We start from the raw sequence: 27,461 nt of genomic DNA, 5'->3' as shown, positions 1-27,461 counted from the left end.
AGCTCTGGTTCTTTCCAGGATGGACTACTGCAACAACCTCTTCCTCAATAGTCCTAACTCCTCCCATCGCCCCCTTCAACTTCAATCTATCACAGTGCAATCTGTTCCTGGAGGAGCTGGAGACCCTACCGCCCACTGCAGGAGCAGTGGATACATGGAGGTGCCTCAGACACACACCGTGTCACCCAAGGTATTACCAGGTCATTTCCACAGCGCACAAGAAACCCGCCGTCCAACACCGATATTTTATTGAAGAAATTTCACGGAAGTGCTTACTTCCCATGCCTACCCTGAAATAGCCTGCACTATCACCAGATCGCACCGAAAGGCCCCGAATTCATTTGTATATGAAAATCGCCATTTGCTGCCACGCGGTGATTTCCTTTCTAAGATGGCCGCCTGGGTTGCGGTTTAGCTTTCCAGGAGCTGAGGCAGGCCCCTGCCCTACCGACCATCGCAATTGGACAGCAGCCCCTTCTTTACCAGCTTGACGTGAGCCAGCAGGCTTAAACCGGCCCACACCAAGGCACGCACAAAGGCACACTGCCCTGTTGTGAGCCTGTCTGGAGCCGATGGCCAGTGGGCCAGCCCCTATGCTCTGTGTCGCGGCACTGACCGCCCGGTAAGGTAAGACCTGCTACCATCCATCGACTTACCGGCCTTGCCCATTCACTCCGCAGTTCGACTATCCCTCTCTAGAGGTCCCTTTGGATGCAACTGGTCAAATACAGACTCTACCTTAAAAATGTTTGTAGATTAAACACCTGTCACTAGATCGGCACTCCTTTATAACACACACCTATAATTCATACCATATATTTTATTTCCATTTTCTTAAAAAAACATAATAAAAAAGCAGTAAGGACAAACAACAATGCTCCATCTTACACATCTGCTTTAAATCGTCTGTGCACCTACTAAAAAACACATAGCATGCTAGTTGATTTTATGCAACCCATGCAAAGTTGATTTTAGAGATTACTTGTAAAGTTAACTTTAGCGTCTCAGGCAAAGCTGTTTCCAGCCTCTTCATATAAAGCTGTTTCTAGCCATCTGATGCAAATTGTTTCTAGCCATTTGATGCAAAATTGATTTTAACCTTTGATACATAGCTCTACATACGTTATATGCGATCATTCTTTGTCCCTGCGGTTGGTACTCTCTCTTAGCTCCGCGCAGCTGCCCACCTGCATGTATGTACGCCCGCACTTTAAACTAACTTTGACAATCACTTCCTGCGCTAAGCCCTACAATGGTCTGTAACCGTGCCTGCATCACGTTGCTCTCTACATTATCGACTTTATCGCCAGGAATGATCTAAACTGTTCTTCTTGACGCCACTGTGTACTCTGCACAACGTTATACTTCCACATTGCCACCGAGTCAAGTCCACTGCACATTGCTTCTGTATACTGGTTGCCACGTCCTCCTATGCTCTGCCCCCACATGTTCTATACATATGCCTGCTAGTACTGTACCTTATTTCATTGATTGCTGCATTTAGCACACTTGATTGGTGCATTTACCTTATGCTGTTTACCATTTCATTGCTGCATTCAGCCCTAGGTGGATCCTTACTTGACTGCTGCATTTAGCCCTTATGCTGTTCACCACTTGATTGTTGCATCTAGCCCATATGCTTTCTACCATTTAATTGTTGCATTTAGCCTCAGGTTGCTCCCTACTTGATTGTTGCTTTTAACCTATATGCTGCCTACCATTTGTTTGCTGCACTTAGCCCCAGGTGGCTCCCTACTTGATTGCTTTTAGCCTACAAGTTGCCTACCATTTGTTTGCCGCATTTAGTCCTAGGTGGCTCCCTACTTGATTGTTGCTTTTAACCCATATGCTGCCTACCATTTGTTTGCTGCATTTAGCCCCAGGTGGCTCCCTACTTGATTCTTGCTTTTAGCCTACATGTTGCCTACCATTCGTTTGCCTCATTTAGCCCTAGGTGGCTCCCTACCTGATTGTTGCTTTTAGCCCATATGCTGCATACCATTTGTTTGCTGCATTTAGCGCTAGGAGCCTCCCCATTTGATTGTCGCCATCATACTAAGCTTGGCACGAGGCCTAAGTACTGACCTCACATTTTAAGAGTGATCCTCTGCCTCTAACAGTAATATCTTATTAACTCGCCACCCACCTCAATTACATATTCCATAGAAAGTTTATCTCCACCATGTAATAGTATGTTCCCTACAGGGACTAGCCAGACTGTCTACATTACAGTCTTTATACAAAGCATTATGCTTTACATCATGTTACTCCACACACCAACCCTTGGGACTCCACCCGCCTTGACGCCCTCCACCATCTCGATTAATACTACCGCTAGATTACCCATAGTTAGGAAAGATTCCAAAAATTTCATATAAAGCAATCTTTGCCCAACCACGGATAGGAACTTATGCCTTAGAGTGAGGTTAGCCAAAATATATGACCCTCCTGCCAGCTCTCTCCCTACCATTATAGGAATAAGGACTCCTAAAACTCTGCCAACCAAACGACTACAAGCACGAACCTAGCTCACAACTGTGGCCCTAGGTCAATAAACAGCACAGCTAAGCACAGCAAACCCAAACCTTCACAAGCGACTACAACTATCGCTATGAGCCCTCAGATCAGAGGAGCTCTAATAAAATCCAGATCCCTAGTAGCACATGCCATGGAAATTGCCGACCTGATCCAGAAAGATGACCTAGATTTCATCGCCATGACTGAGACATGGCCAGACCCTGCTGCTGGCCCTATGCTTATGCTAGCAGTCCCTGACGGCTACTCTATTTTGAGACAAGACAGACTAAAATCCAAAGGAGGAGGCATCGCTATTATTTACAAATGTTGCCTCACTATGAGATTAGACACCCCGATCGACGTCCACTCATGTGAACTATTATCAGTTATAGTTCCACTTACCAATGCCCAAACCCTTAATATTCACCTGATATATCGTCCTCCAGAGACTTTCGAGGATGAAATTAACACTATCTTGTCTAGTAATCTCAAAAGCTCTATGCAAGTACTTCTACTTGGAGACTTTAATATGGGCTTTAATGACCCATCAGACCAGCTCGCCCTAATTACAGCCAACATCCTCCCAGAACTTGGATTCACCAAAAGAAGCAAAACCTCCACCCACAACAAAGGTAGAATACTTGATTGGGTGGCAGATCATAACTGCCAGGCCAACATCCTCTCCATCTCACCACTAGTTTGGACTGACCACCACCTTGTGTCATTTATGCTTTCTACTAACAGACCCCCACCTCCGCCCGCCCCTAAGGCTCCACCCACACTAACTAGAAACAAAAAGAGTATTACTACGGATTGACTTATCCCGGCCCTACTTCCCACCCTCAACTCGCTCCCAGATAACACCGATCTCGAGAGTCTAGTCGAGGAATATAAAAAAATGATGACCACCTCTTTGGACCAGATTGCCCACCTCAAACTTAGACCAAGCAAGCCGAAAACTCACTTGAATAAATGGCTTACACCCTTCCTAAAAAACCTAAGGCAACAATAAAGAAACTGTGAGGCTTCCTGGAAAAAACTTCCATCAGAAGCCAACAAATTCAAACTCACCAAACTGTCTTCCCTCTATAAAAAAGAAATATGCCTAGCTAAACGTATATCCTTCGACACGCGCATATCCCAAGCCAAGTCCAATATGAAGGAACTATTCACCATTTTCAAAGAAATAGAGACACCTATAGCATTATCTGACACATGCACTAAAGATAAAAAATGGTGTTCAGACATCCAACACGCTCTAGCCGACAAAATATCCACCTTACAAAACAGAATTTCCTGTAAAAGTGCTTCTCTAAATGACCCTCCTCCATCCAAAACAATTGGGAACACCAATGCTGATGAATCCACTGATTCAACTTCACCAATGTCTCTATCCCTGAAGTGGAAAGAATTATTCTGTCCCTCAAACCCTCCAACTGTCGGGGCGATCTCTGCCCTGCGCAGCTCATCAAGGATGCGGCCTGAGACTTATCACCTTTCATTAAAAAAACTTAGCAACGCGTTCTTCTCTACTGGTATCATCCCCACAACCTCAAACAATCCTGGGTACTCCCACTCCTAAAAAAACCTACTCATGACCCATCTACACCTACCAATTATAGGCCAATTACTACAGTGCCCTTCCTTCTAAACATTCTGGGCAAGGTAGCTTACATACAAATCCAAAAGCACCTGGAACTACACCTCCTGCTAGGAGCCAGACAATCAGGCTTCCATCCCCAACACGGAACGGAGACAACCCTTATCGACCTCAAGATCCAAGTTGATGAGCTTAGAGATAATGGCAAATCAGCCCTACTCCTCCTCCTAGATCTCTCGGCTGCATTTGACCTGGTCGACTACTCTATTCTATGCAATCACCTAGACACAGCAACACACTTCTCTGATGATGCTGTTACCTGGATTAGATCCTTCTTAAATGGTAGAACAATGAGGGTCTTCTCACCTCTAGCAGCTGCTGACCCCAGACCCATCACTTGTGGTGTGCCTCAGGGTTCTTTTTTTTTAAAACTTTTATTTTTGCTGGCAGAGGCAAACAGCATACACACACATCTGAGACATAAAGACAAGTTTGTAGCATACATATGCGAATACAGAGCATATTGGCAGAGACACGACGACAGCAGTCGAGTAACAACATATCACAGAGCACCAAGATACCAAACAGTTAATTGAGAGGCTAGGAGGACTCATCCATTGAAGAAGTGTCATTTAAGCTAATCAAGTAGCTGTTGAATGCAGACCATATGTTTTGAGGTCGAGAACGCACAGGGAGCATACCCAGGAACTCCTCCTCACAGTTTCGGGACCACGTAAATAGATTTAACCATTTCTGGAATGTAGGGGGAGTAGGGCTCTTCCAGCTTTGTAAAACACATTTCTTGGCTAAGACACAGCTCACATTCAAGAACTTAACAATGTCCCTAGCCCCCCCAGACTGCCACGCTCCAAACAGAATCCCCATTGGATCGGGATCAACAACAGTATCGGTGATTACAGACAATGGGCCTCATCATGACCTCGGCGGTAGCAGTGGCACTATTAGCGTGGGGGCTATTAGCGCGACCGCCATAGCCCCCGGAGCTAATAGCGCGGGATCAGGAGTTGGGCGGACTTGGAAGTCCCCATTCCCCATTGAGCCCATTCGGGAATGCCCTATTCCCCATTGGGCTCAATGGGGAAATTTTGCGCTCATACCGCCGGCTGATTTCCCGCCAGCGGTATTAGCGCGAATGCTCGGCGGATTTCACATCAGCTCAGAGCTGGTTTCAAATCCGCCGAAGCCCTGATTCGGTGGACCCTTAAATCCGGCGGTAATAGCGCTACCGCCGGATTTAAGGGTTACCGCCGAGATCGTGATGAGGCCCAATGTCTCTATGACTTTACTCCAGAATGTGGCCAGTTCCGGGCAGTCCCAAAAATGTGCAGGTGGTCAGCACCCTCTGCACCACAGCAAAGGAATAGCCGAGGATCAGAGCGAGCAAACTTTGAGATTCTACATGGAGTGTAATACAGCCTGTTGAGTAATTTATATTGTATGGTGAGGTAGCGGAAGTTTAGGGACACCCTGCTAGTATGGGAACACATCTTCTCCCACTGTTGATCAGTGAGGTCCAGTTCCAGCTCGGAGGCCCAGCCATCACGAGCCCTGGATGGAAGGGGAGAAGCAGAGGTCAGAAGGAGCTTGTATAATGAAGAAACTACCCCGCGGGCGCCACCTGAGTTAGCGATGTAAGCAATCCCAGGAGAGTCCTGGGCTCAATGGGGAAGACAGACCAAGCATTTCGAAAGGCAGCGTGGAGTCTGTAGAACTGCAGGAGCTCCAGAACCGAACCCGAGTGTCCCGGCCTCCACGTCTGCGGTGTTATAAACTGTCCCTCTGGATAGAAATCAGTAAGGACGCGGTAACCCAGGGCCTCCCAGTGTCGCGCCAGGGCGGTATCCTGTGTGGGTTCCAGCCCGGGAAAGCTCCAGACGGGGAGCCATTTGTAGTACGGATATTGTTCGTCGCAAGTTTTGAATATCTGGCCCCAAACCTGCACCGTGGTCCGGACCGGGTCAATGGGCGAGTCTGGCACATACTGCCGGTTTAGAATCAAGGACATTACATCAGTGCCTGCTGCTGCCAGAACCTCAAGTTTGACGTGGGGACGGGGTGGGGGGCCCAGGGTACCAGTAAGATGCGAACTGTGCCTGTGAGGCAGTCCAATACCGCAGCAGGTCCGTGGCTGTGAAGCCCCCGCTGTCGTAGGGTAGTGACATATCCGACAACTTTTTACGCACGGCGCCAGAGTGCCATAGGAATTGAGCAAACAATTTGTGCAGGTTCGTGAAGTATCTCCTACCCGGCCAGACGGGGACATTACCAAATATATATAACAACTTGGGGAGCAATATAATTTTTACCAGCGAGAGTCTTCCGGCTAATGATAGTGGAAGGGTACGCCAGCGCGTGATTTTGGCCTCTGCCTGCTCTGCAACAGTCCGGTAATTGTCTGCTAGTAGCAAGTCTTTGGAGAGCGACGTCTGAACTCCCAAGTACTTGATCCCATCCGGGGACCAACGGAGCGGGTACTCGGTGGTGGGCTGTATCGTGGAGCTAGTAAGGGGGAAGATCTCAGATTTAGTATAATTTATAGTGAATCCAGAGTATGTACCTATGCGGGTGACGGGTCCAGATGAACAGCTGAGTCTCTTATGAAGAGCAATACGTCGTCCACATAAAGCGAAATAATCTCAGGGGAGTCTTTCAGCCGCACCCCTTTGCGCGCATGCCGCTCCCTGACATAATCGGCCATCGGCTCTATAGCCAAGGCAAATAGGATCGGGGAAAACGGGCAACCTTGTCGAGTGCCTCTGAAAAGAGGGAACAGACCGGACGTCTGGGAGTTAACTCGCACCCTGGCCACCGGGGAAGTGTACAGTAACCTAATATATGCTATCATGTTAGGCCCTATACCCATATTTTCCAAAACCAACCAAATATATTTCCAAGACACCATGTCGAACGCCTTCTGGGCATCCAGTGTGACCGCAACCGCATTTGCCCCTTGATCAATGCGTGACATGACATTAAGCAGCCGTCTAATGTTGTGGGATGTTGATCTCCCGGGTACAAAGCCTGACTGATCATCATGGACCATGTACGACATGACCGGGAGGAAGCGGCTAGCAATCACCTTGGCGAAGATTTTGGTGTCCAAATTCATTAGAGAGAGGGGCCTATATGATCCGCACTCGTTAGTGGGTTTACCGGATTTGAGCAGGACAGTGATGACGGCCTCACACAACGATGGGGAAAGGGCGCCCAGCCGGAGTGACTCATTCCAAACTTCTAGTAGTTTGGGGGCCAAAATGGCCACGTGCTCCTGATAAAACTCAGCTGTCAGCCCGTCAGGGCCAGGTGCTTTTCCTTTAGGGAATTTAGATATAGCCTCAACTATTTCATCCAGCAGGATGTGGGAATCCAATTGGTCTCTGGTTGCGGGGGAGACGATAGTCGTGGGGATCTGCTCGAGGAGGTCACACATTTGGGACTCACTGTGCTCGGGGGGTTGGGTGTACAGCTCTGAATAGAAGTCCGTGAAGACCTCCAAAATATGTTGGTCAGACCACCGTTCCGACCCCAGGCGGTCCTTGACGCAAGAGATCTGTGCTTGGCCCCACTCACCCCTAGCCAATGCTGCCAGCGTCCTGCCAGGCCTGTCTCCCTCTCCATATTTACGAGCCGCCTGCGGATGACTAAAGTAGTGGACTTCCCTAGTGGCCTGTTCGTTAAAGAATTGGAGTTCCTCACTGATCCGGGATAGGATAGCAGGGTCAAAGGATGTAGGATGAGCACTCTCACGTTCGCGCAATTTGGCTTCAGAACGGGCCTCCCTAGATATGGACATTCCCCTGATGAAGACTTTGAAAGCCTCCCACCGGACCCCCACAGAGGTAGACAGGGGCGTATTAAGATCAAAATAGGACTGGATGTCGGACAATATATCGGCCCTAAATACTATGTCCCGTAAAGCCAAGCACTTGAAGCGCCATGTGTTAATTGTGGGGGCGGGCACACCCAGTTCCAGGGATAGTCAGATCGGTGAATGGTCTGACAGGGTATGCGTCAATATTTGAGTTTCCACCACCCTCCCCAGCAAGGTACCAGCAGGAAGAACATGTCAATTCTGGAGGAGCTGTCATGCACAGAGGAATAATGAGTATATTCACGCATCTGCGGGTGCATTACCCGCCATGGGTCTCGAATGTCAAGGGTAGTGCTATGTGCAAGGAGCTTGCGCGCTGCATTGGAAAGGAGTCTGGGAGCCGTGCCTGTTCTGTCCAGTGTGGTGTCTAATATGAAATTCATGCCCCCCCCCCAAATGATCTGCACCCCTACGTATCCCAGCAATATGGAGGCCACCTGATCAATAAAGTCGGGGGAGTCCACATTGGTACCATACGTATTAACCAACAAATATTCCCTGTTAGCTATTGCGCAGTGTAGGATGACATACCTCCCCTCCGGATCAATGTAGCTCTAATGGAGTACAAACTTGAGTGACCTGTGGATCATTGTCAGTACCCCTCTGGCATGGGTCGAGTAAGCAGTAGAATATCTATGGGGACCCCACGATGGTGCCATGCACCTAGCCAACCGGCCTTTACAATGCGTTTCCTGCAAAAGCAGTATTTTACAGCCATGCCTGTTGGCGTGGGCCATGATTTTGCGTGCCTTGGTGTAGTTACTTAAACCCCGGACATTCCAGGACATCACTGTTGTGGACACTGCAGCAGCCTAAGGTACATCCCACAATCGCTGTAGGAACTTACACCGTTAATGAAGAGAGCCCCCACAAGGATGCCCCTCCCACCACTGTCGTCGTAGTTCAGATGTGAAACTAAGCCATCTAGGATGCAGATGACCCGATGTGACGCGGTCTGCCAGTCCGCCTCCGCCTTTTCCAATAACATTTCTCCAAACCCCAACAGTGCCACCCTCCTCCCTCACTGCCCATCCCCAACATGCAGTGTAGATCCCCCACCCCCCAGTGCAGGCGTCACCAATGAAACCGACTCTCCCCAAGAGGTAGAGGTCAGAGGGCGAAATCCAACCGGGATATGTCCCATTCAGTGGCCAACAGGGGCAAGAAAACAGTGACAACCAACAAAACATGAACATTGCAATCACAAATAGGTGTGCTGTTGCCGTGTGGGCGGCTCTGAGAATAACATGTAGGACAGCAAGTGCTGCCGAAGGTAAGTTCTGCTACGGGCGGATCTCAAGATAGGTCTCCATAACTAGCTGAACGTTGCGGGCGAGACAAGACTAGAGAAGTGTCTAGGGCTCATGGCCAGTACAGCGCCCCATGGGGCAAGGAGAGCACTATCGACCACAGTAGGGTCTAGTCTCAGCCCGATCAGACGCCAGAGGAGCTTGGTTCGTTGAGTGTACAGTACGTTGTTGCCATATACACGTTCCGAGTCTCGGATTCACTGGATATACAAGTGGCTTCCGGGTAGTGCCTCGCTGATTCACCCGTCATTGGCAAGGGCCCCCGCCGGGTTGGGAAGTGGCAGGTGCGCCTCAATGAATTTAACCGCCTCCTCCGGGACAGTGAAGAAATATAGTTTGCCATTATGGGTAATTTTAAGGCGTGCCGGGAAAAGAATGGCATAAGGAACATTGTGCTCTCTAAGAAGCTTCTTGACTCAGATGAACTGGCCCTCTCCTGCTTCACTGCCATTGAGAAGTCTGGAAAGATCCTTATAGTGTGTGAATCAAGGCGCAGGTCTCCCTTCTCCCGCGACAGGCGGAGAATAAGGTCTCTGTCCAGATAGTTGAGAATTCTGGCTATAATGGGCCTAGGGATGTCGCCTGGCTTGGGCCTCGGTGATAGAGCACGATGAGCCCGTTCAACGGTGAAGTACGGTGACAGGGCCGGGTTACCCAGCAGATCCTAAAGTAGGGTTTCCACAGCATCTTCCATGCGCCCATTAAGAGCATTTTCAGGGACTCCTATGATTCGTAGATTATTTCTGCGAAAGCGCGATTCAAGGTCGTCGCACTTCGCTCTCACACATCGCATGTCACGCGACAAGGAGGCAACAGTGTTCTGCAGCACATGTATTTCGTCCTCATTTGCAGATATCCGATTTTCAGCATCAGTAATTCTGGTCCCCGCCTGATCCACCCGCGTTTTTAAAGAGGCGACATTGGCATTGATGTCATCTTGTTTCTCATGGAAAGAAGCAAAGTTTTTGGCCATCGATTCCATGAGTGCAGTTAGATCAGGGGGTCCGACAGTGGGATGGCGGTCAACCTCCTGTTCCTCCTGTATGGGGGAATCCTGTTCCACCTCTCCCCTCGGGACAGCCTTGGCAAATCTATCCATGGCTCCCCCCTTGGAAGTGCCCTTGGTGTTGTTAGGCATTGTTGATTTAGTTTCAGGAGTGACGCAGAACGAAGGTGTGGTCACCGAGGGAGAAAGCGTGATCCCTAGGCCAATGGAGCAGGGTAGGGGTGTCGGTATATCCCCAGCAGTGAGGGAGGCAAGTTCCAGTAGGGATGAGGGCTCCGGTCCCCGAGGGCCAGCCGCTGCAGGGGTTGCGTTATAGAGGGGGCACCCAGTACAGGTGAAAGGGCAAAGCTTGACCCACCAACAGCCGCCCCACAAGGAGCCCAGTCACTGCACAATGGTCTCAAACCCGGGGCCAGGCGCTCCGCATGCAGGATGCTATGTAGCAGAAAAAATGTGTGCCACAAACTGTGCACACGCCACAGGGAACACAGGCTCGGTATGTGCCCTCCAAGAGGAGCACCTGGTGATTCGTACTCCAGGATGCGCAGGTCAGGGCACACGGGGTAAAACTGGGGAGTGTAATCGCCCCCGGGGTCTCCGGAGGGCAACAGGCCAGCAGCGGGGGCAAAAGCACGTGGGTGCTGCAGCTGCCCTGAGCGGGGCTCCCCCCGCACCTCACCTCGATGTGGCGGCAATCAGCCCAGCTGCGGCAAGACCACTCCACGCGGGCCGGCGGCGGAGGCCCACAGCCGGATGGAGAATGGGGGCCGGGGCGCGCTCCCGCAACGGCCCCAGCAACAAGTTGCAGATGAAGTGAATCACCCAGGGGGGGCAGTCGCAGCCGGCCGCACAGCCACACAGCCCCGATCGGGCTGAAGTCAGTCCAGCAAGGCACCCGGAGGGATGAGCAGAGCACACAGGAGTTGTGCCTCCCCCCGCCTCGATGCGGCGATACAAAATGCCCGTCCAGGGCCTGCCGCACCAGCCCAGCCACGGCACGTCCACTCCACACAGGCCGGCGGCGGGGGCCCGCAGCCAGATGGAGAATGTGGTTTGCCCAGGGGGGGCAGCCGCAGCCGGCCTCACAGCCACACGGCCCCGATCGGACCGCAGTCAGCCCAGCGGGGCACCCAGTAGAACAAGCGGAGCACACAGGAGTTGTGCCTCAACCCGCGCCGCCACACAGCACGCCGGGCCACCAAAAGGAGGGGACAGGAGTCAAGCCGACGCCGCGGCTTACGTGAGGCGGCAGGCTGCAGCAGCAGGGGGCCCTTCGGGAGGCTTCCCAATTCAGAAACGGTCCGGAATTTCTCAGGCTGCGGCACGGCAATGAAGGGCAGCAGCCCAGCCTAGATGCAGAAAAACCGTACACCGTTGGCCGCAGATGAAAGCAGATGTCCGCCAAGCCCACACGGAGCTCAAAGGCTAAACAGCCATCTTGGGCTGCTCCACAGCGCCACCTCCCACCTCAAGGTTCTTGCGTTTCGCCCACACTCTACAACATTTTTACTAAGACCCTTTTTCGATGATCTGGATCATCTCGGTATCACCTACATCAACTACGCAGATGATACCCAGATCCTCCTCCCGCTTTCAGGGTTCATGAAAAAGATTTGGCCTTGGTGAATGGAGTGTACATCAACATCCAGGCATGGATGGCCACACACGGTCTATGCATGAATGATGATGAAATCGAACTCATCATCCTGGGCACCCCTTCTAACCTAAAAAAAACTAGGATCCGACTATTCCTCATTTATAATTGATTGCAATAGCATTAAAGTAGTACACGAGTCTTACCTCTCATTTGTTAAACAGGTCAATTGTCTAGCGTCCTCCACGGCTTACACATACAAACTCATTCGCACCGGCAAGCCATTTCTCTCTGACAGTAGTTGCACTATCCTGGCCAGTACCCTCATGCTGTCTCCCCTAGACTACTGCAATGCCCTCTATTTAGGATCGACTAAAGCAACTATCAGAAGAATCCAAACATTACAAAACAATGCCCTTAGACGCCACTAGGCCTTTCCAGAAGAGACCACATCTTCAAGAGCAGCCAACAGAATAATTGGCTCCCAACCAATGACAACATTTTTCTAAAAACCTTGTAGCTCACCCACAAATCTCTCAACAATGCTGCCCCCATCTACCTGGCCGAGAGATTCCATAAACAGAACTCCTTGAGACCACCTAGATCAGCTAACAGAGATCGCCTCTCCATACCCAGTTTCAAACGTTCCACAATCGGAGGCAACAGCTTCCCCGTGAAAGCAGCCAAATTATGGAACTCCCTACCTCCCACACTGAGAATCGACCAATCTTACCAAAACTTCAGATCCAATATCATTATGTGGCTGAAATCTAACGACCAGTAAATGATAACCTTGCTCTGCAAACAGTTAGGACTTACTGCTACGGCACCTTATGTGTATCCTTCCCTACCCTTCTTGACCTGCCACCCTTGTGGTAACTAACTGCCCCACTCACTGCCGGGATACCGCCCACCTGGTTATATCAATAACACCATAAACCCTGTATATATATATCCATAAACACCATAAACCCTGTATATATCGCTTCTGCAAAATGTCTGTATCTTTTCTATATACCCCTCTTGTACGTATCTGACACCTGTAATTATGTACCACCTGTATATACCCTCTTGTAATTAATGACTTGTATGCACATTTTTACCTTTTCTGTTGTAACTAAGCCTTGCATATACTTGTAACTGCTGCACACTGTTACCTCCGGGTATGAGGCGCATTATATATAATAAAACAAACAAACAAATAACTAATCCAGGACTGAGAGACTTATCCTTGACCTCAAGCCCAGGGCCGCATCTCTCCAACCCTTAAATCTCACCACTGGCACCCGGCTGCTGCGAGGATCAAGTTAAATACCCTCTACATCATTCACAAGGCTTTCTGGGGCCTGGCACCCCGCTACATCCAACTTGCTCCCCAGAAATACCACCCTGCTAGAGCCCTTCAGGCTTCTAGCTCTAACCCTCTGCAGATCAGACCCTTTTCCAAGCAGAGAATGGGGGGTAGATCTCACTCCTCCGCAGGTGCCTCCCTCTGGAATGGCCTCCCTGCCCCTCTCAGACTTGAGTCGGATCACTTAAAGTTCCGGAAGCTCCTCAAGACCTTCCTCTTCTCTTCCTCCTTCCCTCCCCGCCCTCCCCTGCTAATCTCCCACTCTGCTCTAGAATGGCATCCCAGTTCCTTCAAGAGTCTTACAGGGCACCAGTCTCCCTCACCCCCCAGTGTCCAGTCTACCTGTGCACATGGTTGTGCCTGACCCACCTCCCCCTTCCCCCTCACTCTCCCCCTTACCTCGCACTTAGCTCGTGGACCCTCCTTCCCCTGAATTTTCTGCTTCCCCTGGCCCTGTTCACCTGGCCTCCACTGGCACTCTCCTTCCCATAGGCCCTTCTGCCCTGTTCATGCTCCCCCCTTCCCTCCCCTCTGCACTTCTTGCTACTGCACTTGTACAATCTGAATGTCACAAGGCCTAGTATCGCTACCCTGTTTTTCCTTTCCGTTTCCCCCTACCCCTTGCCTTGTTGCACCTTGAAACACTTGTGTATAGGTGAATTATAAATAACCAATACATTAAAAAAATCCCTCGCCAGTTTTTTTCTTCTTCATTATATTTTGCCTGTAAGGTTCATTAAAAAAAACTGTCAAAGTGATTCAGTCTGTCCAACGCAATATAATCTATATTTATAAAAGTGAAAATGTGTGGGTTTGTGGCTGGGTTTTTGACTTGGCAAAGCATTTTTCCTTATACAATTCCACACTGTTTCACCAATCTGCACAAAATGTTGAATATTTACCGGTTAGAACCCTCCGGACAATATTGGCTACATGACATTTGGACACCCCGCCCCTTTCCCCAGATATCAGCACCTTCACACATGAGACAGTGGCTGAAATCGGTGACACATAAACGTGATCCTTGAAGGACCAGTCCTCAAACCTAGAATGCACAGTTTCTGGGACAGTTGCACCGCAATACACCGCAACGAACTGCTCCACGCCAGGGTGAGGCAACAGGTGGGGATACAGAACAGTAAGTCCCAGTTTGCAGCAGCACACCAACTCTCGCTTCCCCACAACGTCTGCTCCAGGGTATGTCAGACAGCCACACACGGCCATTCTCAGTCCAGTTTACTTGAGAGTGCAAAGCACATCAAGCGATAAGCGAATCGGAACAGTGACCTACAGGATAATTGATTTTCAACAATTGATGGAATGTTGTCATGTCTGTCCACAGAACCCATTCGTAGAACGGATACTTTTTGCTAGTTACTTGTAACGGGTATAAGACTCGAGAGGATAGCTTAGGGGCAGCGTGCTCGCCTTGGAAGCAAGACGACACGGAGCAATACAGGTTCGATCCTCGGGTCCGCGCTTAGAAACCTCTGGGTATTAAGCACGTTATAAATAACCTATCATATCATATCATAACATTTCTTCATGGCAACAAAAACAACTGAAATAAAGGACGCAGCAAAGTGAAATGTCAACATATTTTGTGAATAAAATGTTCAGATACTCAAAAGGAAAAATATGGCTTATTAGAGGTAATTGTAATAGTTTATTTGTAAAGCGCTTATACACAACTGAACTGCTTCAAAGTGCTTCAAGGCAAGAAGGGAAAAAGGGATTACAGTCATTCTTAGGCCTTGAAGATTCTGAATGATCAAACAACAATAACTAGCATACTAGGCCAGAGGCATATCAACTAGTGTAATTGCGTGACAGAGAGAGAGGAGAGAAGCGGGGAAGGAGAGGGAAAGGAACGTACAGTACATAAACTACAGCACTAGGCCTGGCTATTTAGAGGAGACATAGGGAGGACCGAGCAGACAGACTTGCTATGTCTAGTACATTCAAGGTCATGCAAGTGTGCAGAGACAGGAAGTGTGAGGGAGTGGGAGAGGGACAAGTGCACCCATCCAGCAGGGGCCAGGGTTAAGTGCAGAGTGGCAGCTCCTATCATGGAGCATAAGCAGTTGTGCCAAGCAAAGTGCAGAGGCCCGGAGGCAAGTGCAGGACTGGCGGGGGAGCCTGGGACCTGTAGGGGTCTGGAGGTGCACCAGGTGACCAGTCAGCGTACTGAGCAGGTTGAGAAGAGAAGGAAGGAGGGAAAGAAACGAGGAGAGAGGAGGTTAGCAGGGTAGAGGGAGAGAGAAAGAGGAAGAGAAAAGGAAGGCCTTGAGGAGTTTCCGGAACTTAAGACAAGAGAGGCTGTTCCAGAGGGAGGCACCTGCAGAGGATAAGGATCTACCCCCAAAGCTCTGTTTGGAAAAACGGCTCACCCGCAAAGAGTTGGAGGAGGCCGAACGAAGGGCTCTAGAACAAGAGTATTTGGGAAGTGAGCATTGTAGATATGTTGGGGAGAGCTACCAGGTATGTCAGAGCGATGCTGGAAGTCCACAGACTTGAAGGGCCCAACTCTCTCCCCCAATGTATATGGAGGACTCAGTCAATGACAAATTCAAACTGCAGTTTATTACAGACAAAACAAACAGGGATCGATACAAGAACACAGGAGAATTCCAGTATGTCTCGGCTTCTCCTGGCTCGCAGGCCAGTTTTAGTGTAAAATGACATCACTCCTCTGTCATTACTTGGGCCACTCTCCAAAAACCTATTCCTGTGTGGGACTGGCCATCAGGAGTCTAATAACCTATATGGGTACCTATATGTGTTATTCTACTGGCTCTCACATGTCAGGTGGCTGGTCTGTCCCAATCCACAATTTACTAAAACATTGTTGCAGAGTAGTGGGCCTACCATTGGTACCCGCCCGTTGCTACCCACCCCTGGAGTACTGAACAGTGATTGGCTAGAGCCGATTTCCCCCAGGCCTGGGACTCGAGCAACTTCTCAGCTCATGGTGTACCTCTTCAAGGTAATGTGAACGAATATGTGTCTGTATTGACACTTGGGTACACTACCTTTGCCTTATGAGAATATTCCTCTAACTGAATGATTGATTGATTATTTGTATAGAGCCTATGCACAATGTGCTTCAAAGCGCTTCAAGGAGGGAGGGAACATGGGAAAATACAGTTACATTCTTACAGATCCTTGAAACAAATCAGAATGTGAGACTAACTATCAAATCATAACAGATAGTACAAGTGCATGGAACAATAAGGGAGAGGAGAGGAAGGGGGAAGAAAAGGAGACAATACTAGCAGTAACTAACTATGCCCGACAACAGTTGTTGCAGTGCAAAAGTGACATGAGGAGTGGGAGGAGGGGAAGTGGGGGGAGCGTAGAGGGGGGTTAGAGGGGGAGGAGGGGATGTGGGGAGGGTAGAAGGGAAGAGGAGAGGAACAAACAAGAGACTATCTTAAAGGGTCAGCGACTGATGAAGGTAGTGCTGGGGAGGGAGTGGGAGGAGAAGACAAGGAGGAAGGGGGGGACAGACAAGCTTTTATCAGAGGTCAAGGGAAAGTGATAAGAGTAAGTGCTAAGATAAAAGAAAGGTGAAAGTGGGGAAGGGAAGGGCGAGATAGCTGCAGAAGGCAGGCGGCTACTATTAATATGCCTGAAGGCAATTTGGATAGTGCCTAACTTGCACAGGACAGGGGAGGGAGAGGAAGCAGGGTAGGGGAAGCGGCTGCAAAAAGACAGGCGACTGCAATTACTATGCCTGACGGTAGCAACACTTGTTGCAATTGACGTTTGGCTGCTCTTTCCCACCGTGGAAGACTGTCCATTGTTCCATTCGGCTGTACCACTTGAGACCACAAAATCGAGCTCTGCAGCTCCTAATTATGAGGATGTATTTGGTTTCTTTGCAGCTGGTCCCTTTGTCGTCTGGGAAATTGGAATGTCTTTGTATCTCTCGACCTTGGCTGTGGGCCCAGTCTCATGCATCTTGCTCTCTGTGCAGCCCTTAGTCAGCTCAGCTCGTCTCCTGCTCAGTGATTTGAGGCCTGCTGTAATTTTCCTAAACCTTATAATGCAGTTTCTACATTGTCCATGTTATACAACGTTCTCTATAGGTTAGCTATATGTGGTTTCATCAAGTTCCATATGCTCTCTTATATGTCCACGTGACTGTTGGCTTTAAGCATCAGCAAGCTCACTCTGGATCTCTAGTGACTTGCGGTTTCTGCGTTACTGCTTTTGGCTAACGACAAAATAATAAAAGCAAGACAGTATGTATTTGTATCTGTCCTCTAACTATACAACTGTGCACTCATGTTCTTCATGTATTCAGGTGTATGTTTATGTAGTGCAGTGCGGACTGCATATGTGCTTCATGTCTAACGCTGCTATGTCGTGGTGTCTCTAATGACGTCAGCAACATGGCTTCTTGGTGCTTAGTCTAGCCTGTCCATATAGGTGTCTCTGACCATAGTATTCGGCTCTTCACTCACGCATGGTTAGATTTGTACCACGAGAGGAATTGCCATAGCATTTCGGTGCTGGACTGCCCATGTGGGCGGGACAAAGACTGATATGCAAATGGATATTTCCCATCTGTGAAAGGTACAGTGAGCAAAAAGTGTGTGCTGCAAACTCTCACCTCAGAACAGGTTATCATGCCATGTTCTCTCTGGAGAGGAGCGCCTGCTATCTTTTGTGAAATTAGATTTGTACCGCACCTGGTCTGTATGGCTGACTGAGAGGGCAGATTTGTCTATCATTGATGCATTTGGGATTAGTCTGAATTAGAATGGGTGGTTGTGGGCTTTTCTGGCCTTCCGTCTTGTGGACAATGCAAAGGGACTTGAACTTGATCCTTGCAGCCACAGGGAACCAATGAAGTGATTTCAGCACCGGAGAGATTTGGTTCCTGGTCTTGAGGCCAAGGATAAGTCTTGCAGTTCTGTTCTGGATAAGCTGAAGAGGTCAGAGAAAGGAAGTAGGAAGATTGAGAAAGACTGTTGCAGTAGTCCAGTCTGGAGAGGACCAGGGCTCTGGAGACAGTGAGCCTCTGTGGGAAAGTGAGAAAAGGTAGAATACCTCTCAGGAGGTGCAGCTGGTAGTGAGATTTTTTTGGACATTTACGAGATGTGAGAAGAGAAGGAGAGAGTAGAGTCGAAGATGACCCCCAGATCAGTGGCAGCGGCTGCTGGGCTCACAACATGGTTCCAGGACTTGATAGTGACTACCGCTTTAGATGCCAGAGTAACTGGACTTTTATTATTTGGAATGGCTGCATATCCCAAAGGTTCACTGATATCAATTATCAGCTCCTTCCAAGCACCTGCATCTTTGACCAAGGTGGTAACTGTTGCTTGCATGTGCCCCAGGTCCACTTGCTGTGAACGGTGGTGTTTGCTATACTCTCTTCTCAGTCACTATGCATCCAGCAATTGCATAACCTTGCATGGCTCATTACTCAGCATCAACATGTAGAAACTAACTCTTCATGGGAGGGAGGAGCCATGCAGGTTAATATCTCCCCAGGTGTTCACTGTCATTGCATTTAACCTGGAAATGATTACAGGCCCTCACTGCTCATGGATTATGTTATGTTATATTATCTTGTATTTGTATAGTGCCTCCTGCCATAGTTTTGCTATCAAAGCGCTTTTGCCTGTGAGAGAGGCAGAGGAGGAGTATGATAGAACATTCAATAGTGGTTTAGAGGAGCAATGTTGGGTGCATAGTTAAGATGAGGGCAAGGGATACATACGATGCTCAGGAAGGCATGAGAAGGAAAAGGTGGAGGAGCGATGTGTACAATTGGACCGAATGTATCGTGGGACTCAACTTTATTCTATTGGGCACAGCGCCGAAAGGAGCGATATTTAAAGAGGTGTTCACTGCACCAGGGGTATGTCTGGAATTTACTAACTGCATGGTGAACCTGAACATGTTGAAGCCATGCCTAAGAAAACACAGATGGCAAAGCCCTTTTACTGATTACCCAAGGCCCCTGTTGATACAGTGTTCCAGTCTGCTACTGCCCTATGAGTCGACCCCACAGCAGAATTGGATATCTGGTATTCAAAGGCTGATAAGATGGATTTCTAGAATCTGGCCTGGCGGACAGCTTTTAGGAGGCCACCCTAGTTATAGTGAACAGGGAATTGTGAGAGGTTAGCCAAAACCCAATCAAGGTAGAAATGTAGACCAGTCAAGGCTATTCTCAGGAGAGTGTGAGTGGGTCAGGGTGCCTCAATGAGTCCACACAATACAATACCTAATAATTCAAGTTTGACAGGTAAGTATAAAAAAGCAGTTATTTATTCGAGGCCTTCTACACACACTGAAAAATGGAAGTCACAGGTAATAATATTGCACAATACTTTGATGATATAAATTCACCCTGGGTTTATATATGCATTAAAATAACGTATTCAGCAAGCAGGTAAGTAAATCAAATGCAGTCAATGATGAAACCAGAACGCAAATTGATTTCCTTACTTAAGCAGTCCAAACCCTAAGAAAAATGGGTTCTTGTGCCCAACAATGCTTCTCTCCAGAATGGAGTCTCTGTAGATGCATTACAATTTACTTGTGTTGGTGATGGATAAAAATTATCTTCAACAATTTTACTAAGATAAGAAAAAGTTATTTGTATTTCAGGAGTTACTACCCAGGTTCAACGACCAAAAGGCAGTAGAATGGAAGTTCAGGAGACAAAGGGACTTATTCCCGATGTTATTCTATAGAGGATTCGGGGAGGGGAGATGCAATGCATTTACTTACCTCACTGACTCCCGTTTTCCCAGATGACTTGGTGGATCATCTGGGGGTTGCTCAAGGTTGGATTTCTAGCTGTTGGTTCCAGTGAAAGGTGCTTAGGTGTAAGGATACTTCTGGTCGGGTACAGATTCAAGATGCAACTTCTGGTGATGAAGAAATGCAAGAAACACCAATGCAGGCCTCGCCAAGACACTTCATAGTACGGGGAAGGCGAGTTCCAATGACATTCTACACACACAGGTGATGACAGGCATACTTCCAGTCGCAGTCACAAAAGCTTAAATAGGATAAGATCCCTTGATGCTGGGATGCTGACATTCAGACGGAAGACAGCTTTTGACACAAGCTGGCGACTACCAAAGTTCCGGTGCAACCGGCAAACAGCGACAACTCTGGAAAGGTAGCCCATGAGAGAGCTGGTCAGTCCATCGGGTGGCCCAGGAATACTTCTGATCACTTGGGATGGCTGGGTCCTCGAGAAGGTGCCAGGACTAGGTGGTCCCCCAAGTCCAAGGGCTGAAGCACCGCTCATGGTCTGTGGAGATCATGTAGTCCAACAGGGCTTCACTGGGCCAGAGACAGTAAGGGATGCCGGGTTCTTCAGTCAAGCCCCTTTGTACCTAATAAAATGCATCCTGGCTCAAAAATCGGTCAGAACTACCCGATCCACAGACACGATATTGTTAGTCTGCCCAAAAATAAAACGTGCTAGAGGAAATGGACGCTCTTTCCCTGTGTTGGCAGCATGTTTTTGCAACAAGCTCCCACTAGAAATACTGTTAGAAAGGAATGTACTCAACTTCCGGAAGAAGCTGAAGATGTTCCTGTGTATCTAGACAATTCTCCTCCCTATTGACTGTTGTGAAAGGTTCGTAGGCTGATGTGTTTCTGGTTGTCTTCCCGCGCCCTGATGCATGTGGGCTTTCGGCGCGTAAGAAGTACATACATAAACAAAAACTGTTCTTGTATGAGGGATTCTTGGCTCCACACTGAACTGAAGAAATGGCAGCAAAAGTGCACCTCTAATCCATATTCCAGGCTGGAGGCAAGTCCAACCCCACCAATGGTAAGGATACGCACCATTCAAACAGCCAGCAGTTGTCCAATCAGGGACAACTACCGATTACGCTCATGCCTCATACCTAGACTCTCCGGCACTACGAATGCAGAGTAGGACCAAACAGTACTACCCACTTCCTGGGCCACATGCACACAAAGGCATCACTAGACCACAAAAGCAGCACATTTCCTAGGCAAGTGCATGACCTTATAAGACATTTTCTGACCTGGCAAGGATGCCAAAGAACAAGAGAAAATCTTGGGGAACAGACATGGGAAAGAGTTTCCCATTACTGCTAGTCTGAAGGACTGATCAGTTTCACCACAACAAATGAGCAAAGGGTAAGGGAAGTGAAGCTTACGGCTTTAGTTCCCTTCAACTGGTCAGAACAGGTTAAATAAAGAGAGCAAAAAGAATCGTGGTCCATAGAAACTATGGAGGAAAAGTTGCAAAAAGAGAAATCTTTCCCATCAATGGCATTCACTAATTGCCTTACATTAAAGGATCATTTCCACAGAATATCCCATTGTGTCAATGTGAGATGTATTTCTGCAATGTTCTTGCAGAAGGCACTCACTATTCTGACTATTGTGTTTTGTCAGTGCCTCAACACAGTCCAAGAGTCCTCCTTCCTCTGTAAATAGATAGGACATGGGGGTCAGAGAAGATACTGAAGTATGTCATTTGAAATATCAGTGGAACATCCTTCTCTATTCCCTGAGGAAGAGAGTCAGAAACCAATCAAACACTATAAGAACCATATTGCTTTAACACCATCACTCAGCTTGGACACATCCTTCCGATTTCAAAGAACCATCTTCCTTGTTCCAAGGGGACAAGAGTCAAGACATCCCCAGACCCAGTCAGCCCAGAAGAGAGTCACATCCCTGAAACCCCCCTCATTCCAAAGAAGTACCTGCAAGGAGGAATACACCTCTCCCTCACTCAGCATCTTGTTTGAGAAACAACCTCCTATTCAGTAGCAAGACATGGACACAAACCTCCTTACACTAACCTGAAATGCACTTGGAAATACCAAAACGAAATTCAGATGAAGAATGAGGCACAGGAAAACTGACACCCCAAGACATCATACCCCTGTACACCAAAACAGCAGAACGAACAATAGAGGGTGAAAAACGATCTGCCAGCCAAATAAATAGAGCACATGGTGAAATTAAAAAAGAGGACAAGGCCCTTTAAAGCCTTATTCCCTCAGTGAGGAGATACAAATCACCCCACAAACAGGTATACAGCACAGAAACACCAGACCAGCCAATGATTCAGGGATTGCTTTCTGGCCCAAGACCCATACATGGACCACTTTCCAAAGGATGAGGGAGAAGAAAAACAGAAGTGAAGGCGATTCTGGGAGGAGCTTGAAAAGGAAGCGTGAGCATCTTGGGGAAGTGGAAAATGGAGAATTGAAAGACTTGAGAGAGAGGCCTGGGAAAGCTAAAACGATTAAGAGAGCTGAGGTGCCTTGGAGAGCTATGCGTCATGAGGAAGCCAAGGGGCCCGAGAGAGTGAGTGACCTGGGAGAGCTAAGAGGTAGAGCGTAGAGTCCTGGGAGAGATAAGAGGCCTAGGAGAATGAGACGCGAGATAGACAGGGACCTGGTGAATCTGAAGAGGCAGACGAACTGGAGAGACTTGAGGAGCCCAAGAGAGACCTAAACAAAAGAAATTTGCCAACGAGAGGTAGCCAGATTGAAGATGAAAATATCTTAATTTGAAAGCATGATGGGTACAATAGCCTTGCGACTTTTGAACATTGTGTATGGCCCTATATCCCAGCACAGTAAACTGGACACGATACCCCACAGAAGTGACGTAGACACTGAATCACTGAAGGAGCAAGCATGGTACTATATCCTGAAGAAGATTGTGATTTAGAGCCATAAATGCTTTCTGGGCACTATAACTCTGATACTACAAAGAGACGAGAGAGACACTGTATCCTTGAAAGGATTACAAATAGCGAGCGAGTCACCATGTCAATGAGACTGTGTGTGGGGAGTCAAGAATTGTGCTGGGTGTTGGATCCTTGAGCCTATGTTTAGATCTGGGATCCAGAGGTAGGCCAGTATCGCTAAGAGGTAGAAGAAACCTGATGTATTATAGTGCTTATGCAGTCCTCCATTACTGAGAATGCCCGATTTTTCAAAGCCGTTCCTCTTGCAGACAGATGCCTCCAGAGATAGGCTGGGTGCTGTGTTACTACAGGAGTATGATAGCAAGGATCCTCGAGAATAGAATTATGCAAACATAGAGCTATAGGTACATGCTATTAAAGCTTTTGCTCTTATTGTTCAGTCAAACGACATCCCATTCTGTTATCGAGAGATCCCTACTCCCTATAGTAATGGGTATCCCATGACCCATATCGAAAACAACAAAGCTTACCTTGAACATTGCTATTGTGAGATGTTTTCTTAGAAGGTACGACACTCAGGACCCCTAGAGGGGCTGGACAAACTCTGTTTCAGTGGGCCTTACCCCAAGAGCATACTGAGGCCAGGGGAAAATTGGGTTCCCAGCTGTGGGTCCCTAAGGTGCTCGTACTAGGCATCTGACAGAAGTGTCAGATAAGAAAATTGCCCAGCAGTTGGAATAGACAAAGACAGATTCTTGATTACTGTATGGTGAAAGGAAGTTGAAGCCACAGAGGCAATCGAGACTGAGAAGAAGACATATGTGAGAGAAAAGAAAGGTCCTTAGGAGCGGGTGTACAAAAAAGGAACCCAAAGCCGCTTCTCAACTTTCAGTAACAATGCAGGCAGAACTACTAGCTCTGAGGATGTTCTATGCTTGCCAAAGGAAGCTAAGGATTGCAATTCTATGTCAAGACCGCAGGCGAGCACTATGCTTCAACTTATTTATTTTCTAGCTCTCCAGCAGTTTCAAAACGTATATAAAACATTATGATATGATATGGTATGGTATAAGAAGTCATTTATAACACGCCTGTACACAAGTGTTTCTAGGCGTGACAAGACAAAAAAGGGGGAAACACAAGGACAAACAATGGTCTCACTAGGCCGTGTGTCATTCTGATCGCGCAAGTGCAGGAAGAGGGGAGGGGAGAAGTGCAGATTACTCAATAAATGCTGCCAGAGGATGGCTCTTAAGCGCAAACAGAAGGGACTGTAGGGTTCCAGATACAGACATTTAAGTGCTGAGGGAGCCCTGATGAAGTGGTTGGGCAACTGGACATGCAGGAGCCTGGGCCTGAGTTCAGGGGTGGTCAGGTGACCAGTGTGCAGAGCTATCAGCTACATTAGCAGGGGAGAGGAAGAGAGAAAGCGGAGGTGAAAAGGAAGGTCTTCAGTTGCTTCCGGAACCAGAGTTGTTTCAGCTCAAGTTTGAGAGAGGCGGGGAGGCTGTTCAGGAGGGAGGCCCCAGCCGCGGAAAGAGATCTGCCCCCCATTCTCTGCTTGGAAAAGCATCTGACCCTCAGAGAATTGGAGGTGGATGAGCGGGGAGCTCGAGAAGGAAGATGTTTAGGAAGCGAAAGTTGGACGTAGTTCGGTCCGAGGCCCAGAAAAGCCTTGTGGATGATGCAAAGGGTCTTGAATTTGATCCTTGCAGCAAGTGCAAAGATTTCAGAGCTGGAGAGATATGATCCCTGGGCTTGAGGCCAAGGACACGTCTTGCAGTCGTGTTCTTTATGAGTGGTAAAGGTCTAAGAGCAGAGACAGGCAGATTTAGAAAGAGGCTGCTGCAATAGTCTGGAGAGGACCAGGGCTCTAGAGACAGTGAGCCTCTGGGGAAAAGTGAAAAAAGGCAGAATACCTCTGAGGAGGAGCAGCTGAATGGGTGACTTCTTTGAGACATCAGAGATATGAGGAGCGAAGGAGAGGGTGGAGTCGAAGATGACACCATGGTTCTTAGCCTCACAGGACGGAGCAGGAAGAGGGCTCAAAGTGGGTGGCCAGAGAGAGGGGAAAGGCGGGAGCAGGTGTCCCAATGATGAGGATCTCGGTCTTACTGGCATTATGGCAGAGATAATTGGCAGCACACTATTCCTGAATTGTGGTCAGTCTGGTATGAGAGAAGGAGCAGAGGTGGCTGAGGGGAACCTGAAGGAGAGCTGGGTGTCATCCACATAACACTGAAAGTTAGAACAGAATGTAACAATGCGGTGGGCCAGAGGTGCCAGGTAGTGGTTGAATAGCCAGGTTAGACCCGTCGGGAACACCACAAGTAGAGAGAGAGATAGAAGAGAGGAAAGGGCCTGACCAGTGATACCCAGGTTGTCACTGAGGCGATTGAGCAGTATGGCATGGTTGACAGTGTCAAAAGCAGAGGATAGATTGAGAAGAATGAGGACAGAAGGAAGATTCGAGTCAAGATTAGAGAGCAAGTCTTCACGGGTGTTCAGGAGAGCAGTTTCTGTGTTTCTGGCAGCTCTGAAGCCAGACTGGTGGTCGTGGAGACAACCAACAGATTCAGTATGCAGATTAAGCTGGGAGATGCCCAGCTTTTCCAGGAGTTTGCCCAGGAAAGGAGTGGAGATCAGCCGATAGTTAGCCAGAGAGGAAGGATCGGCACAGAGCTTCTTAAGTAGGGGGTGCAAAAGGGAGTGCTTAAGCGGGGAGGGGAAGGTTGCAGTGGCAAACGAGTGATTGCAAAAATCGGCCAAGGCTGGAGACAGGGTGTTGATGGGGTCCTTGAAAGTTCCGGATGAGCAGGGGAGAACCTGCTTTGATGAGACTTTCATAGATCGGACTTGTCTAGAAACATCTTCAGGGGTGAACAGGGGAAAGTAGGAGAAAGGAGGAGGGGAAGTGGCCGAAGACGGGCCATGGGTGGCATAGGAGGAGGAAAAGGAGGTAGAGAAAGAGAGAGTGGGCAGGAGGTCCTGAGTTTTAGTGGTGAAATTAGATTCCAGGGCCGTGCAGAGGGCATGGGAGGGAACAAGAGACGTAGAGACTGCAGCAGGATTGGCCAGCTCCTTCCAGATTTTGAAAGGTTCGGCCGAGTTGTTAGATGCCGCAGAGAGGCGGGCTTGGATGTAGCCTCTCTTCTTAGAGAGGACAGAGAGTTGGTACTGCCTTTGGAGCAGTCGGGAGGCCAGTTTGTCAGAGGGTGTGCCTGATGCCCTCCACTTCCTCTCAGACGCCCTACACTTGCGTTTAACGGTGACAAGGTTGGAAATTGTACCAAGAGTTGCACTTGGAAGTGGGCTTCAAGCGGATCATCATGGCAGGGGCAAGGATGTCAAGAGTGTTAGAGAGAGAGATGAAGGTTAGAGAGGGCTGTGTCAGAGTGTGAGTCAGCCAAAGGTGTAGGAGGAGGAGAGAAAGTAGCGACAAAAGCCTCCACTGACACACGCTTCATTGGTCAGATGACCGAGAAGGTAGCTGGCAGTGCTGGGGACAGCTTTACCTCAGGGGTAGAGAGAGAGAGAGAGGTGGGAGGAGAGGAGGAAGTGGTCACTCCAAGAGAGACGAGTGGTGATAGGGTTAGAGAGGTGGTGGTCTGAGGAGATCAGAGCATAAAGGGTGTGCCCTGTAGAGCGAGTCCGGCCAGAGGGAAGAATAAAGAGAGAGGGAGAGTCACCTAGGTTGCAAAAGAGCCCCGAAGAGGGGTTGGTGGCATCCAGGTGGATGTTCAGGTCCCCGAGGAGAAGTTGAGAGGCAAGCAGGGAGGAGGAAAGGTTAGCCCACTCAGCGAGGAAGAGGGTGACATGGCTAGGCGGTCTGTAGATAGTGGCCACAGTGAGAGAGAGGCCAGGAGAGATAGAGAGCCTACAGGCCAGGCATTCAAAGGAGGAGTAGTCCTGTGTAGGAATGACAGAAGCAGGGATCCACTCTGGGAAAATCAAGGCCACGCCCCTGCTGGGACAGTTAGTTCTAGGTTTGGAGAGGATCTTGTAGCCATCAGGAAGGAGAGTGTCAAAACTTGTGACAGAGCTGGCCGTAAACCAAGTCTCTGTGATACCGAGTACATCCAAATCAAGCTCTTCCAGGAGACGGCAGATGTCAGAGGAGTGTTTGACAGCAGAGTGAGAGTTGAGAGTAGCGATGTGGAACAGGTTGCCACCTTTGAGGGACACAGGGGTACAGGCCAGAGGAGCATCCTGCGGAAGTGTTGGAGGTGCCCGAGGATGGGCAGAGGAGGAAGGAAGAGACACACAGATAAACAGAGGTGCACAAACAGGGGAGTAAACAGGCTCAGAAGAGGAAACACTCTTCAACTCCCCCATGCTCGGATAATGGGGGAAGCAACCCCAGAGGTGACAGACGCATTTGAGAAGCTGAGAGAAGCTTAATTCGAAAGTCAGCAGTGCAACGCAGCTGACCCCTTCGTCAGGGGATGATAATATGGGGGATGCAGACACGGCGACAGACAGTGATAAGTCCGTTCAGACTATGCC

At 48.8% G+C, this 27,461-nt stretch overlaps 1 protein-coding gene across 2 annotated transcripts in view; it reads right to left on the bottom strand.

Moving 5' to 3' along the window:
• The window catches only part of ARHGEF10 (Rho guanine nucleotide exchange factor 10), a 1,326,864-nt gene that overhangs the window by 1,128,028 nt on the left and 171,375 nt on the right, over positions 1-27,461 (bottom strand). The gene's annotated exons all lie outside the window — the stretch shown is intronic.

Source organism: Ambystoma mexicanum, chromosome 4p (assembly GCF_040938575.1).
Source record: "Ambystoma mexicanum isolate Mex_15411 chromosome 4p, UKY_AmexF1_1, whole genome shotgun sequence".
Lineage (NCBI taxonomy): Eukaryota > Metazoa > Chordata > Amphibia > Caudata > Ambystomatidae > Ambystoma > Ambystoma mexicanum.
The sequence above is the reverse complement of the archived record's forward strand: the minus strand, read 5'-3'. Positions and strand labels throughout refer to the sequence as shown.